Source organism: Pelodiscus sinensis, chromosome 4 (assembly GCF_052426305.1).
Source record: "Pelodiscus sinensis isolate ZL-2025 chromosome 4, ASM5242630v1, whole genome shotgun sequence".
Lineage (NCBI taxonomy): Eukaryota > Metazoa > Chordata > Testudines > Trionychidae > Pelodiscus > Pelodiscus sinensis.
The window spans coordinates 67,971,098-67,986,175 of NC_143055.1; the positions used below are offsets into that span (position 1 = coordinate 67,971,098).

The 15,078-nt window shown below is 45.9% G+C and overlaps 1 non-coding gene across 2 annotated transcripts in view; it reads left to right on the forward strand.

Moving 5' to 3' along the window:
- LOC102455739 (uncharacterized) overlaps positions 1-15,078 on the forward strand; it is a 58,365-nt gene that overhangs the window by 10,157 nt on the left and 33,130 nt on the right. Inside the window, exons 2-3 of one of the 2 annotated variants that reach the window (XR_016349429.1) lie at positions 1,661-7,817; positions 8,454-8,780. This is a non-coding gene — a transcript (uncharacterized LOC102455739). The remainder of the gene's footprint in view (positions 1-1,660; positions 7,818-8,453; positions 8,781-15,078) is intronic. The other variant, XR_016349428.1, reaches the window with a different exon arrangement.

Consider the following 15,078-nt stretch of genomic DNA (forward strand, 5'->3'; position numbering starts at 1 on the left):
TTCCCCCCATCCCCGGTGCACTAAGGGCAAGAAGAGTCACATTTTGGGTAGGCACTAAGGAGTATGATGTGATGTGGTTGTTTTGATTCAGGTCTGCATACTCCTTTGTGGACAACGGAGTCCCAGGTTCAAGCCCAAGTTAGAAAATTATTAATGAAGAGTTAAGAACCAGTGTAGATGCTCAAGCCCCATATTCTCTAACATGGGTTACAAACTTTACTCCCACTCACCCTGGGCTTGCATTGCAGTGTAACCATAAAAGAGGTGACAAAAAACCTACCATATCCCACAATAGTTTTTCCAATAGTTAATTGCCCTCACTGTTAAGAATATGAGCCTTATTTCCAATCACACATGAAACCTCTTGTGGCAGATAAGCAACCACTGCCATCCTGTAGGTCAGGGGTGGGCAATAATTTTTGATGGGGTCCACTCCAAGATTTATTAAGTGGTCAAAGGCTGCACTCTTCTATGTTAATGGGAAGGTGTGTGGCTTAGGCTGGAGGATGGGTGCAGAAGAGCACTCAGGGTATAGAATCATAGAATCCTCGGGTTGGAAGACACCTCAGGAAATCAAGTCAAACACCCTGTTAAAAGCAGGACCAATCCCTCCTAAATCATCCCAGCCAGGGTTTTGCCAAGCCAGGTCTTAAACACCTCTGGGGATGGAGATTCCACCACCTGCAGAGGTGGGGCCGGCGTGAAGAGATAGTTCTGACTTGTGGAGGGGTGTGGGACCTGGGAAGGAGATGTGACCAGGGGCAGGAGTGCAGGGGTTTGGGCTGTGATCTGGGGCCGGGGTGCAGAGGGTTTTGGTGCAGAAGAGGATTGTGACCTCAAGCAGAGAGTTTCGGGAAGGGGCTGGGGTACCAAGTGTAGGCTCTGGCTGGGAGGAGCTTAACATATGTGTCTCCCAGCCAACAGTCCAGAGGAACCCTCAGGCAGGCTCCCAGACTGTCACACCTCCTCACACTGTTCAAAACAGCCAGCTGGGGGGGACCATGTGTATCTCTATGCTACACACCCCTTGTGCGGTGGGACTTCATGTGCTGCACATGCCCGCAAGCACAGCCCATACAGCTCCCATTGTACTGGGGGTGGGGACACTGGATAGAGCCTTCTCCCCCAAATGGGACATACATGCAGCACAAAAACACACATGCTGGTCCCAGCAGCTGACTGGAGGTGGGGAGGGAGGGTGGGTGCAGCAGGCAGGGATCTGGCCTGAAGATCCTGCTGAGCTGTAGGACATTGACAGACCAAAGGATCATGGTAGCTGGATCCTAAGGTTTGGTGGGCAGGATCCAGCCTGTAGGCCATATTTTGCCGGCCCTTGATCTAGACCCACCCTGACAGGCATTTTTCCTAATGTCCAACCTAAACCTCCCTTGCAATTTAAACCCATTAGGTAACTAAGTAAAGCTGTAACACAAGGCCCACAGGCTAAGGCATCTAAATGTTTAGTTTAGCTATACTAAGCTTCAGGCTTAATGATGCTTCGCATAAGTAGATGATCCAGGAATAGCCCTGTGCCAATAAAGTTACACAATTACTATAAAGAATGTGCCAAAAGGTGATGTTCCAGGAACATACAGCGTTACTTGTGTAGATTACAAGGCACCTGACCACAGTATCATGAAAATTTCTGCTTGTACTGCAGGTTACCATGGAAACGTGAGTACATAAATACTAATGGAAATAAGGGGACCTAACAGAAGAGCTTAGGAAAAGTGGGCCACCCCAAAATGTATGGAGTGTGGAAATACAGATCTGGAAGGGGAGGATGGAACCCACATGTATGTGCATAAGGTGCATGGCATGCAAACAGTCTGAAAAAAATGTTCCCTGCTATGGATAAAGTGGGAAGACCCCTTTCATTGATGGCTATCCCCTACGACAGCCACCAGACTATTGTATCTTCGGGTATGTGAGTATGAATACTGCTTTGGCTAGCACGCAGGCTCTCTCAGGTTTTGTATAACTATGTGCAATTGCAAAATGAATCTTCTGCTTCATAAAATGGCATAATACAAACAAGTCATCTTGTGACTGTATGGTTACCGTCCTCATTCGTTAGGTACTCCTAGAGTCTTTCAGCCTCAAAATATTGCGAGGAGTTACTTTCTTCCTGTTGGTCTTTAAACAGTAGCCAGACTTACTCACTTCTTGGGACACTGGTTTAACACAGAACTATCAATTCAATTTTGGATAAAAGCTACAAGCCTATATCAACCTGTACACCTTGACTAACCTAAATAGGCCTTAGACTTACGGAGCATTTGAGGGGACTTCTGTTCCTGGGTTTCAGCTGTCCAGCTCCGCTCCCTTTCACACTCTAGACACATACTCCAAATAATTACAAAGTGTGAGATATAAAAGGGGAGAAGTTGTGAGAAACAGTGGTGCGCGCGTGCGTGCACACACACACACACACACACACACACACACAGGTCAGTCACAACTTTTATATTCATATTGCATACCTCTCCCTTATCAGGATCCCAACGAGGGCAGACAAGACTCAGAGCAGGGGTAAATCTGAGACTAGGAATAGTTGAGGTGGCCAGGTCACAGTCAGGTCCAGGTCAGGTCAATATCAAGGGTCAGAGTTAGAGACAGGTCCAAGTCAGGAGGTGAAGTCCAGAGCAAGGAACAGGCCCAACAGCTACAGAAGATCCACAATGTTGCCTGGACACTTCCTGGAAGGCCTCTTGGGTTTAACTAAGGCAGGGAGCCAATCAGGAGCCATGCAACTGTTGCCTGCCAGACCATAGAGGTAGAACGTCCCATGATCTGTGTCCACAGCAGGCTATGAAAAGTGAAGCACAAATTTGTTACACCTGCAAGGTGGAAGCATGGTGATTTCAGCTGCTTGTATTTCTTGCTCCACATTTCTCATCAGAAGGCTAAATGCTGCTCAAGGTGAGCATCCATTTGTGACTTCATTGGACTGGACTCCATGTAAGCTAGATGAGCTAAAGTCATAGAAAAGGAGAACAAGTGGGCATGTTCCATCCTGAGCCTGGACTTTTGTATGTGAAGTGCTGCTAAGGCAAATGGCTGGATTAAAGGGTTTTAAAAGAACCAGCCACCATTTTGCTTTCAGCTTTGGGAGAGAATAGATCAAGCATAATTCAGCTTTCCAGCCCCCACTGTTCCTTTCTCCTACTTTCAGACTGCCTGGCACTTTCCTCCACCTACTGGAAATCCACCTACATTGGTACAACAGTGTGGGGCATAGATCTGAGTTTATCCCGCGCTGCCCATCAGTACCTGGCTCAGACCAGGGAAAGTAATGATCCAACCACCAGACTAAATTTGGTGATTAATCCGTACCACCTGAGGCATGTTGCATATGTGCTAGGAAGAAGATACAACAATATCCCCTTTGAAATGAGTTAGTCTAAATTTAGTTACTCTGGACAAGTTTCCATATCACAAAAATCACCATCAAAATTCATAATTATGTTTACGCAGACTCAGTGGGTAAATCCAGGAAAAAATTATCACAAAGACTGAATTATCTTCTCGATCATGGGTGAAGTACCTCAACAAGGGGTAACAGGCTGAAAAGGCCCATGCCGTGCTTGCTCTACAGATAAATGGCAAACCATGGTGTCTGGGAATATGAATCAGGCTTATGAAGCAGTACTAAGTTGTCTTAAAAAGTTTTAACAAAAAACAGGGAAAAAATGAACTAGCAGTTTATGAATTTGCAAAAAAAAATTGAGGAGACCTGTTGCTCCTTAGAGACTAACAGATTTATTAGGGCATAAGTTTTCATGGGTAAAATGAGCTAATGAGCTAAGGAGATAGGAAACAATAAAAATAAGTGAATTAAACAATAAGGGCAAGAGTATTGATTTCTTTTCCTACAAATAACTTATTATGTCATCACAGCTAAATGAAATGCATATGCACAGGCCTAGACAGAGATCTAATATCCACAGCACACACATCTCCCCCTACATAGAGGACGAGAAAACAAACATGACAGATGTTAGTTATATTGCTTAGTGCGTTGCTCAAAAGCACTTAGGAACAAGGGTGATGAATGTAGTATGAGAACCTATATAGAACAGAAAATTAAAATGAAAATTACTTTTGACTTTCATTTAAGGGACATGTTTGACTGCACACTCAGCCTGTAATATGATAAAATTTCTTAACCTTAATACCAACATGTTAAGATGGTTCATAATTTTCTAATAAAATACGTATTTCTTCATTACATGTTAACATTAAAGATGTATCACCAGTTGCAGTCAATGCAGTGCACTGCAATGAAGATAAAACCATTGGCAGTGGACAGAGTGACTTCTAGTTGTCTTCAAACTTTAAAAAAATAGTAAGCAAGAGAGTAAATGAGGACCTCTGTTTTGTTGTTTGTAGAAGACCTAGCATAACGCAAGGGGCAGGTAAGAGATCGCCCGTAGAGCTGGATTCGGCTCACCAAGCCTTTTAAGCTGACACATGGCCTGCCCTTGCGGCACAGAGCAGCATTGCTCAGAGCAGCCTGTGGCTCTCAATGCTAAGGGCAGAGGGAAGGCTTTTAACACTGGCACCACCTCCAGCAAAATCTCTCTGCTCCTATTGGCCAGAAACCATCCAATGGGAGCAGAGAGTTTGCTAACGCGGGGCAGTGCAACAGAATTTCTCAGCTCCCACAGGATGGTTTCCAACCAATAGGAGCCGAGACATTTTGCTGGGAGGTACAGGCAGCACAGGAAGCCTTCTCGCCCTCTCAGCCATACCCCCCCCCCCCAGTGGAGAAAGCCACATGGAACAGCCAGCCAGGGGCTGCTGGCAAGTAGGGGAGCCTGCTTGAGAGTGCTGCTAACCAAGAGCTGCTTAGATAAGCATCTCCTGTCCAGAGCCTGTCTCTGGCATCCTACCCCCTCCCACACCCAGCTCCCTCCCAGACCCAACAACCCCTCCTAATACTCCTTCCCTAGACCAGAATTCCCTCCTGCACCCATACCCCCACCCAGACCCTGCACCCTAATCCCCTGTCCCAAGTCACAACTCTCTCTCAGACCTCACACCCTCTCCTGCACACCAGCCCCTACCCTGAGCTCACTTCTTCACCTAACCTTCATTCCAAACACTGTACCCCCTTCCATAGAAAAGTGCAGCACTTGACCATTTACCAAAATCTTGGTGTGCCCCCCATCAAAAACTGTCCAACCCTGCAGAAGGGGGTTCCGATTGGGCCGCTAGTTGTTAGAATACTAAAATAATAATATTAATGAATACATTCTTTACTCTGTGTCAAATGATGGCAATAAGTTGGAAATGATGGAGATTTATAACTTTCTTACTCATTATGCAGAAACAAGTCAGGGCCATTTTTAAGAATTTGGAAGATTTTGCTATAATTCTTCCTAGAAGGACCCCATCATTCAAGCATTTGCTTTCTTCTCAGAATTGCCTTAACCCTCCTCACATTTTCTGGTCTAGAGATTAAGTAGGCAAAGAGTGGAGCACCAGTAACTGTTTGCATCCACTAACAGATCAGATAGTCTACCTCTCCCCATGACAGGCACTGTGAATCTGATATTATATTAGGTGGCACAAGCACACAGTTTTTAATACTATGTATATTATTTGGAATTGCCCCACAAAGCAAAGACCAAATCCTACAACTTGGGATAGAGTCCAGAGCCCGGACTCCAGCCCAAGCATCCCTACTGCAATTTTATCGCTCTGTAGCCCAAGCCCCTTGGGCCCAAGTCAGCTAAACCAGACCAGCTGCAGCTGTTTTACTGCAGTGTAGACATACCTATAATCAATCAGCTACCTTGGGATCTTTTGGTAAGGACTGCAAAGATCTCTAACAAATTTGGCCCATCTTTAAACAACACCTTTTCCTAAAAACAGATGTTGCTTTTTTCACAGAATTCACTTGCACACACAGACTTTAACTTATGAATCTATTTAGGCAATGAAAATGTGTCTTTTTGTGCATGAATTAAGCCCCAACAGTCTACTAATAGTCCTAACATACTGACATCATTCTACAAACATTTTCATATAATACAATCTCTAAAAGCCTTTGTTTCTACTGAGGTCAAGTTACTTGGAAAAAAATCACTCTTTTCCCATTGAAGTCATTTCCTTTTATGCAATTTCCAAAGTACTCCACCCACCTACCTCCAATTCAAATTGGCTTGCATCACTTGCCTGGATCCAGCGATCAGAGTATATGCAATTCTTTATTGCTCAGGGCAGAGGGGGAGCAGAACAGAAGCAATCAATACACAGTACAAATATTAAATTAACAGTCCAATTGCTTAGGTAGTTTCTGCTCTGGCAATAGTCCCCAGTCAGTAGGAGGAACAAAAGTTACATGACATGGCGGATAAATCATTTGTGTCAACTTACAAAGTAATAGTTTTATTCTTCAAATTTACATGGGGATTTAAATATAAACTCAAGTGACTTTAATGAAGGGTCCTTTTCAGATAAATAAAACATTTTCAATGATCCAGAACTAATTCTGTAAGGGCCAGATTCACTAATACATTCTGGCTGCTATTCTGGCGCGCAAAGCAGCTATTAAACCAGCTTAAACGGACAGCCAAACCAGATTTATGGCCAATTTGTATCACTGGAACAAAGTAGCTGGAGTTTACTGGTTCTGTCTACAAAAATTCCAAAATATTAAATAAACTAATAATTAAGGTTTGTAAAGTTCCGTGAAGATGAAGACCTAAGTAAATGCTACATAATCATTTATTATTATGGGATACATTTTCAGGGGTGATGGAAGCCTTCCTATTCTGAATGCACACTGTACGTGTATTTTGTGTCCAAAATTGAGCAGCATGAGCAAATCTGATCACTTGCATCTTTATTTACCTGAGTGTAGCTAGAAATCACTAGAGATGCAGGAACTCAATTATGAATGTAGAGTTTTTAGTAAGAGCAAATTCTGTGGTAGAAAATTACACATGGATGTGCCCAAAAAGAGGCTGGATTCAACCCTTCTGAAAGGGTCCTCTACAATTCTAAGACCTGCCTTTTTCCTGGGAAGAATTCCTTTTCTTCAGGAGACATTGTTTAAAAAAAAAGTTTTAGCGATTTTAATCTCACATCTTTTACGAGATTTGTGCTGTAACACTTTTTTTTGTGTTTCACTTGGGTGTCATCCGAAGAAGTAGGTTCTGCCCACGAAAGCTCATGATACCATGTACACGTTTTGTTAGTCTTTAAGGTGCTGCTAGACTATTTGTTGTTTTTCCAGTTACAGACTAACTCAGCTAACCCCTGAAACTTTTATGCTTGATTTTCTTTCTGAATTATTGAACAAAGCAGATATCTCCTCCATGAAAAGGTAAAACTCAAGCACTAATTAATTACATATGCCTCTGGCTCCTGGATTATAAATGTTAACTGGAAATCTATGTAAGATAAGTCTTATGTCTAGATAAAATAGTCCCCACTATTAGCAACGATGATCTAGAGTTTTTCATGGAAATTATAAGAGCTAGATATTATATAGTACTGTTAGTCATCCATTGCCCTTTCTCTATTTGTGTCTTTAGATTTCAATCCTTTATGGGCAAGGATTGTTGCTTTTCTATGTTTTGTATAGGGTCCATAATGGGGGCCTAATAGAGACTTCAGACACCTACTCAACATACATATTTACTAAGAAGAATCTGAAGGCCGTAAATCATCTGATTTAAAGAGTTTGGAGCTATGAAAGGAGGCTTGGGAAATACATATGTGATCCTTGAGAGAATATTCAGATGTTCAATTTGGCAAACAAGGAGACTCACCAAATTGCCAGTTTGCTCTATAAAAATTAAAATGTAAGTGTGGGTTGAAATACACAAAATTGGATATTTTTATTTTGCCTCATTAAATAAAATGTTATTCTGTGAAATTTTAACAGATAAAAAATGTCAGTGGTGTGGCCTCAGAACAATATTTTATGGAAGCAGTGTTGCTTAGTAGATGGGGATCTGTATCAGGAATAGAAGACGGGTCTTCTGAGACTACATACAAGCAATGTGAAGGATTAATGCAACTCTGTAATTACAGGTATTGTAGGGTTGTGTTTTGCTTTAAGTAATTGCGACTAGCGCAGAAAGTAAAAAAAGGAAAGAAAGGAAAGAGGAAAGGTCAGTTTGACTCCTATTGAGCTATGACCAAAAAGCTGGGTTTTGTGGGCACCATGGTAGAAGTGCCTCTTAAGTAATAAGGATTTAAAAGTAGATTGGATGTTGGGATTGGTCAGTGAGTTTTTCCTGTGCATAAGGGGTGCATATTAACTAAAAGGCCTATATTTAAGATGAAAAAGATAAGAAAAAAGTGAATTGGCTTTCATCTTTAGAAGTTTTATTATTGTGCATCTGTTCTTGAATCCTTTTAGTCTGTACTCAGTCTTGTACTGACTCTAGACTGTTATATGCAGAAACATATCTTTTCATTCCTATATCTTTCAGAAATGTAATAGCTATACATTGGGAAAAGGTACTAGCTTGTGCCTGACCACCCAGTTTGTGCAGCCTGTTATCTGGAAGACAAGAGGCAGTGCCTTTTGCGTTTGGCCTCAGGACTCACTTTTTGTGGCAACTTCCCAGCCTCCAAAATTTTCTTCTTGACCATTTTGGTCACACTTCAAATATGAGTAAGACAAGGAATTAAAGCATGGAATGGATTTTTACTTTCAGAAAACATTGGCTCTATTTCAGCTTTTTAAGGAGATCTGACCAGGGGTTTTGCAGTTTGAAGGGAAAGGAAGTTTTGCCTCATTAAGGATTCAGTAAAAGGTAAGAACTACATGACTTGGCCTAGCTTTAGCAGGATTTCCTCCCTTAACATCTGAGCATTTGCTTAGAACTGTTCACTAAAATCCTTTTTCTAGCACTGAATATGAAGTTTTCCAGTTGTTGTTACTTAAAGATATGTATCATAGTTAGTTTGACAAATAACTCAAGCTATTGCTGTCTGTCCTGGAATCTTCATTCATTTACTTTGGACAAGCTGTTGAACAGAGCAAGGGAGAAAATCGTTTTGGCTACAAATGGAAAATAACTCTGAACTCTTAATTTAAACAAATGTTGAAAAATGTATCTTATATACCTGTATTTTCAGGCCAAGAGTAGTCTTTAGATCTTGCTTTTAGTGTATATATGGTGAAATTATATCTGCATTGAAATAAATAGAATTTTTGTCCACAGATTTCTATGGGACTAGGATTTCACTCACATGTGGCTGCGTCTAGACTGGCAAGTTTTTCTGCAAAAGCAGGGGCTTTTGCAGAAAAACTTGCCAGCTGTCTACACTGGCCGTTTGATTTTGCGCAAAAGCACTGACGTTCTACTGTCCGAAATCAGTGCTTCTTGCGCAAATGCTTTGACGTTCCCGTTTGGGCAAAAGCCCTTTTTCGGAAATGCTTTTGCGCAAGAGGGCCAGTGTAGACAGCTGAAAACTGTTTTGCGCAAAAAAGCCCCGATGGCAAAAATGGCGATCAGGGCTTTCTTGCGCAAAACCGTGTCTAGATTGGTACGAATGCTTTTGCGGAAAAGGATCCGTGCCAATCTAGACGCTCTTTTCCGCAAATGCTTTTAATGGAAAAACTTTTCCGTTAAAAGCATTTGTGGAAAATCATGCCAGTCTAGACATAACCATTGTGAATTGTATTCATTGTAAAGTAGTATATTGGAGAGAGAAATCCAAAATCATACTGCTAGTGGAAATCAGGTGTCAGATTTACCTATGAAGTAATGGACTCTACAAAACAGTGCACTTCCCCAACGACTTCCCCACTCACCAACAAATTTAAATATTAGGTAGTAAAAATCCAAACTCATTATGCTGCTGCCTTGGAAATCAACTGCATAATTTGGCTATTTGCAAATAAAATTTGGATCTAAATGTTGTTTGTTAAGTGAGTACTTGGAAAATGCTCAAGATGTCATGTATTTATCAGTTTCTTTTGAAACAGCTGTTAGTATCTGCAGTAAAAAGAAAAATGAACAATGTCAGTGGAATGTATTGAAAACATGCTTACATAGAGCATAAAACCCATTATTGCAATGAGAAGGACAATCTGCAAAACATCAAAGGCAAGATTTAGCTTGATTTTTGTTGGCTTCTGGCAATCTTACCCCAGATGCCATCTACAGTGATAGAGAATCCACCAAGAGGACATTGCAGCAGTGCAAAACAGCTGCAACTCCCCATATGTTGGGGGCCATAAATAGCCAACACTTGCTATGAAGGGGGCCCAGCCAGTATGGCTGGCAGATGCTCTGTTTCAGAGCATCTGTGGCTTCCATCATTCATGCTTTGGACAAAAAACTTGTCAGATTAACCCCAGAGAGAGCAGAACAATGCTTCTTTCAGTTCCAAGGAGGGAACTGGCAAAGGAAATATGGTTATTCTGGCCATCTCATTTAGAGTACACCTGAAGCTTCTTACCACAAGTCCAAGTAAATCAGCTTTGCTTAGAAATTTGGATGAGAGGACAGGGCTAAGGACCTTCCCCATTCCCTTTCTGCCCCTCTGTTGGAAGGCTATCACTACATTTTGCTGACTGTCATGATCATGAGGGTTAGCCAGCAGCCTGGGGACTAAAGGGTTAACTATGTCCCTTACCTAAGCGAGGTACAGTCGGCCAATAGGAATGTAGGTAGGAATTTCAAACTGGAACAAAGGAATTTTTGGTTCTTTCCTGCTTTGTCTCTGGGCAGTTTTATCTCCAGCTACTGAGGGAGACAGAATGTCTCCCTCCAAGAATAGACTCTTCACTATCTGTATGGAGGGCATAGTTTAGATAAATCCGTTTTATTGTTTTATGGTTTGGGAAATAGAATCTGATGTCTGTGCATTTAGAAATGGGTTTTCCTCTCCTTTGTAACTAAGCTCCTGACCCATAGTGGGATTCCCCCCCTCCCATGAGTATATTACTTTGACTTTTCCATCCAGTCATTATGCTTGCAACAGGAATATTATGTTGACAATAAAAGGTCTTTCTCTTTTCTTTTTATGAACCTAGTATTGGTTAATTTTTGTGTCCTGGTTTTTACTTTAGGGGTGAGATTTCCCAAGTGATCTCTCCCCTGGTTTTTCTTATCATTACTTGGGTGGTAGCAGCGGATTTTATCCCTAAAATCTAGGTTTTTAAGATTTTCAGGGGGAAGTTCATACCAAAGCCTGGAAAGATAAGGTTTTGGGGTACTTTGGGGGGCCCCCACTTCTGCATTTATCATGCCAGAGTGAGGAAGGAGCCATGACACTGACCATGCAGTCCTTGCTCTCAGGGCAGCACAAGGAGTACAGTTGTATTTGGCTGCTCTGATGGAACATGAACAGGAGAGAACATTACATCCTTTCCCACCCACCTTTCTTCTTCAACCTTTGAGTTCTTGTGCAGTTGCTGGGTTTGATTAGGTCCTAAATTAGCATTTATTTTATCACAATATGTAACTTTCTATGTTAATATAGTTCCCTATTCCATTAACAGTAACTCGTATTAAGCAAGTTTTATTGTTCTAAGACAAATTGCTAAGGGCCAAATCCTGCCCTCACTTACTCCTGAACAATCCCATTGGTTTTAATGCACTTCCAATAGGCAATGAGGTAACATGCAGACAAAATATATCCTCAAAATTTAGGAGCTGATCCTTCTTCTATGGAACTCTGGAGGCCTGATTCTCCACAGCCTTGCACACTATATAGCATTTATACCAATGTAAAATGGCACCAAATCACTTTACAGTATTTGGGTATGTCTACACTACAGCGCTAATTCGAACTAACTTAGTTCATTAGTTAATTAGTTAATTCGAACTAAGCTAATTCGAACTAGCGCATCTAGACTTAAAAACTAATTCGAATTAGCGTTTTGCTAATTCAAACTAGCACATCCACACTGATTGGACGCAGGGGCGCATTTAAGGCTGGCTGAAACCGGTTCTGGCAGGGCATCAGGTCAGTAGTTGCTTTGTGTGGCTGCTGTCTGAGGCTATCTGAGGCTCGTGCTTAAAGGGACCCTCCTGGACAGCCGGTTCTCAGCTTTTCCGCTTGCTTGCCAACCTCGCCGAGGGACAGCAAAGCTTTTTTCTCTGTGCCTGTCTGTGGTGGTGCTTCCCTTTGGGGATGCCGCCGCAGGTGGCAACATGGAGCCAGAGCTTACCCTGCACTTTCTGGTACAGTTTCTGGACTTGCTGCTGCAAGCCTGCCATCAATGGCTGGAGGCTGCCTGGCACCACCTGGTGCACGTCAGCTCCCTACCTCTCCGCCTAGCCACCCTGGGGATCATGGAGCAGCTGCGGTGGCGCCTGGGCACCGGCGTGCCCCGCCGCATCTGGCGTCTGGACACCAGCAGCGACTGGTGGGACCGCATCGTCCTGGAGCGTGGGGAGACCAACAGTGGACCCAGAACTTCAGGATGAAGAGGGACACCTTCCTGGAGCTCTGCGAGTGGCTCACCCCTGCTCTGTGCAGTAGGGACACTCGCATGAGGCCCGACATCCCCCTCCATAAGCGTGTGGCCATCGCCCTCTGGAAGCTCTCCACGCCGGACAGCTACCGATCCGTCGGGAACCAGTTCAGCGTGGGGAGATCCAGTGTCGGAGCAGTGCTCATGCAGGTACGGCACTCGCTGGCCACTGGGCCGGGAGTGAGGGGGGCTGCAAGGAGGGGATGGGCCACCCCAGGGAAAACGGAGGGATGGGGGATAGCAGTTGAAAGTGCCCCACACCAGAGGGGCCGGTCTCTCCCAGCCGTACTACACGTCGCCCAGGGGGGGTTGCTTCTGGGAGTGGGGCGCGGGGCATTGCCAGGGCATGAACACTCCCAGCCACCCGGGCGCCCCAGTGATTTGCACTTTGCTGTGTCTCTCCACAGGTGGTCAAGGCCATCAACTGGGTGCTGCTCTGCAGGGTGGTCCTCAGCGCCCTCGGCTTCCCCAACTGCGGGGGGACCATCAACGGGACACACATCCCCATCCGTGCCCCGGAACACCAGGCCTCCCAGTATGTGAACCGCAAGGGGTAATTCTCTGTGATCCTGCAGGCCGTGTGTGACCACCGGGGCCAGTTCACGGACATCAATGTGGGCTGGTCCGGCAAGGCACACGACACCAGGGTGTACCGGAACTCCTCCATGTGCCAGAGGCTGCAGGCCGGGAACTTCTTCCCCAACCGCCACATCAGGGTCGGGGACGTGGACATTCCTGTGTGCCTGGAGGGGGATGCGGCCTACCCTCTACAGCCCTGGCTCATGAAGCCCTACACGGGGCACCTCAACCCCTCCCGCCAGGCCTTCAATGCAAGGCTGACCCGGGCCCGCATCATGATTGAGGGGGCCTTCAGGCGACTGAAAGCCTGATTTAGATGCCTCCTCACCCGTCTTGACCTCGCCGAGCACAACATCCCTCCCGTGGTGGCAGCATGTTGTGTGCTGCACAATTGGTGCGAGCGAAAGGGGGAGGCTTTCCTGCCAGCCTGGATGGCTGAGGCTGACCGCATGGCTGGCCACTACACTCAGCCCCGCACTGCCGTCATCCGGGAAGCCCAGCGGGGGGCAGTCCGGATCCGGGAAGCCCTGCGGGAGAGCTTCCAGGTGGAGGAGGAGGACTGAACTCTCCCTGCATGCCCCACTGGGGCCTTCTTCCACCCTCTCCCCTTCCCATTTCCCCTCCCTAACCCCCCTTCCTAACGTCAAATGAACACACCTGTTTTGGCAAAAAAAAATCTCTTTTTATTTTACATAACTGGGGGGGAGGGAGGAGTGAGGGTGGGAGAAGGGAGGGGGAAACCTGGGAGGAGGGAGCTGGGAGGGGGTGGAAGGGGAGGAAGAGAAGGGAAAACTCAGGGTTGGGGGTCCGGCTGGCTCTCCCATCTCGCAGCACTGCGGGTGCAGAGGTGTCGGGGGGGAATGAGTGTGGAGGGTGGGGCAGGAGAGACGGGGGTGCGGAGGAAGCAGGAGGGGGAGCAGGGCAGGGGGAGCAGGGGCAGCAGGTGTGTGAGGAGGAGTGAGAGCTGGGGCAGCCGCAGGAGCTGGAGCAGGAGGAGGCAGGAACCGGTCCACCAGGGTCTGGAGGTGGCCTCTGAGGGCACGGCCCTGCTCCTCCAGCACCTCCAAACTCCGCTGGCGCAGCCAAAGGTCCTCCCGGACCCAGTGCTTCTGGTTGCGGAGCAGCTGCTCCAGGAACCGGAGGTGCCACCACTGGTAGTCCTCCTGGTTCCTGGCACGCCTGCTGACCCGGGCGCGGGTGGCTGTTGCAGGTGGGGTGGTGCGCCCAACAGTCCCAGATGCTACGGCTGTGGTGAAACAAGAGCAGCGGTCAATTCTCCCTGGGGACAAGGTGGGTGAAACCCAGCCCCCCTCTGCAAGGCCAGGGCCCCTGCATGACACCCAACTGTTGCTCCATGGTGGGCAAGGCCCAGGCACACGTTCCTGTGGCTAGTGTGGAGATCATGGACATTGGAGGCTTCCCCCCAAACCTGGATGAGGTCCTCGATCTCCGCACTTGACCAAGCGGGCGCCCGCCTCTTGCGGCCCCGGGCAGGCTCCTGTGAGCCGCCAGCCTGGGCCCGGGAAGAAGGGGAGGACTGGGGGGCATCGGGTGGCTGGCTCATGTTGTGGCAGGTGCAGGGACTGCTGGCTGGGTGCTGGCAGGCTTGCAACTGGCACAAACTGTGTAGCCAGCCCGTGGCCCTTTAAGGGCTCCGGGGCCGGGAGGGGGGCAGAAGCGTTTCCCTGGTGTTGGCCAGAGTGGCCACCAGGGCAATCTGGGAAGGGCTAGCCTCCCACTAGTTCAAATTAAGTGGCTACACAGCCCTTAATTCGAACTAGGCGTTAGTCCTCGTAGAATGAGGTTTACCTAGTTCGAATTAAGCGCTCCGCTAGTTCGAATTAAGTTTGAACTAGTGGAGTGCTAGTGTAGCGCCTATCAAAGTTAATTCAAACTAATGGCTGTTAGTTCGAATTAACTTTGTAGTGTAGACATACCCTTTAAGATTCCCTTTGTACAGGTTTAAGTGACAACATAAGATACAAGGCTGATGAGGATCAGGCCCAATGGGAGTTTTGCCATTGAGTTCATTGGAAACAGTT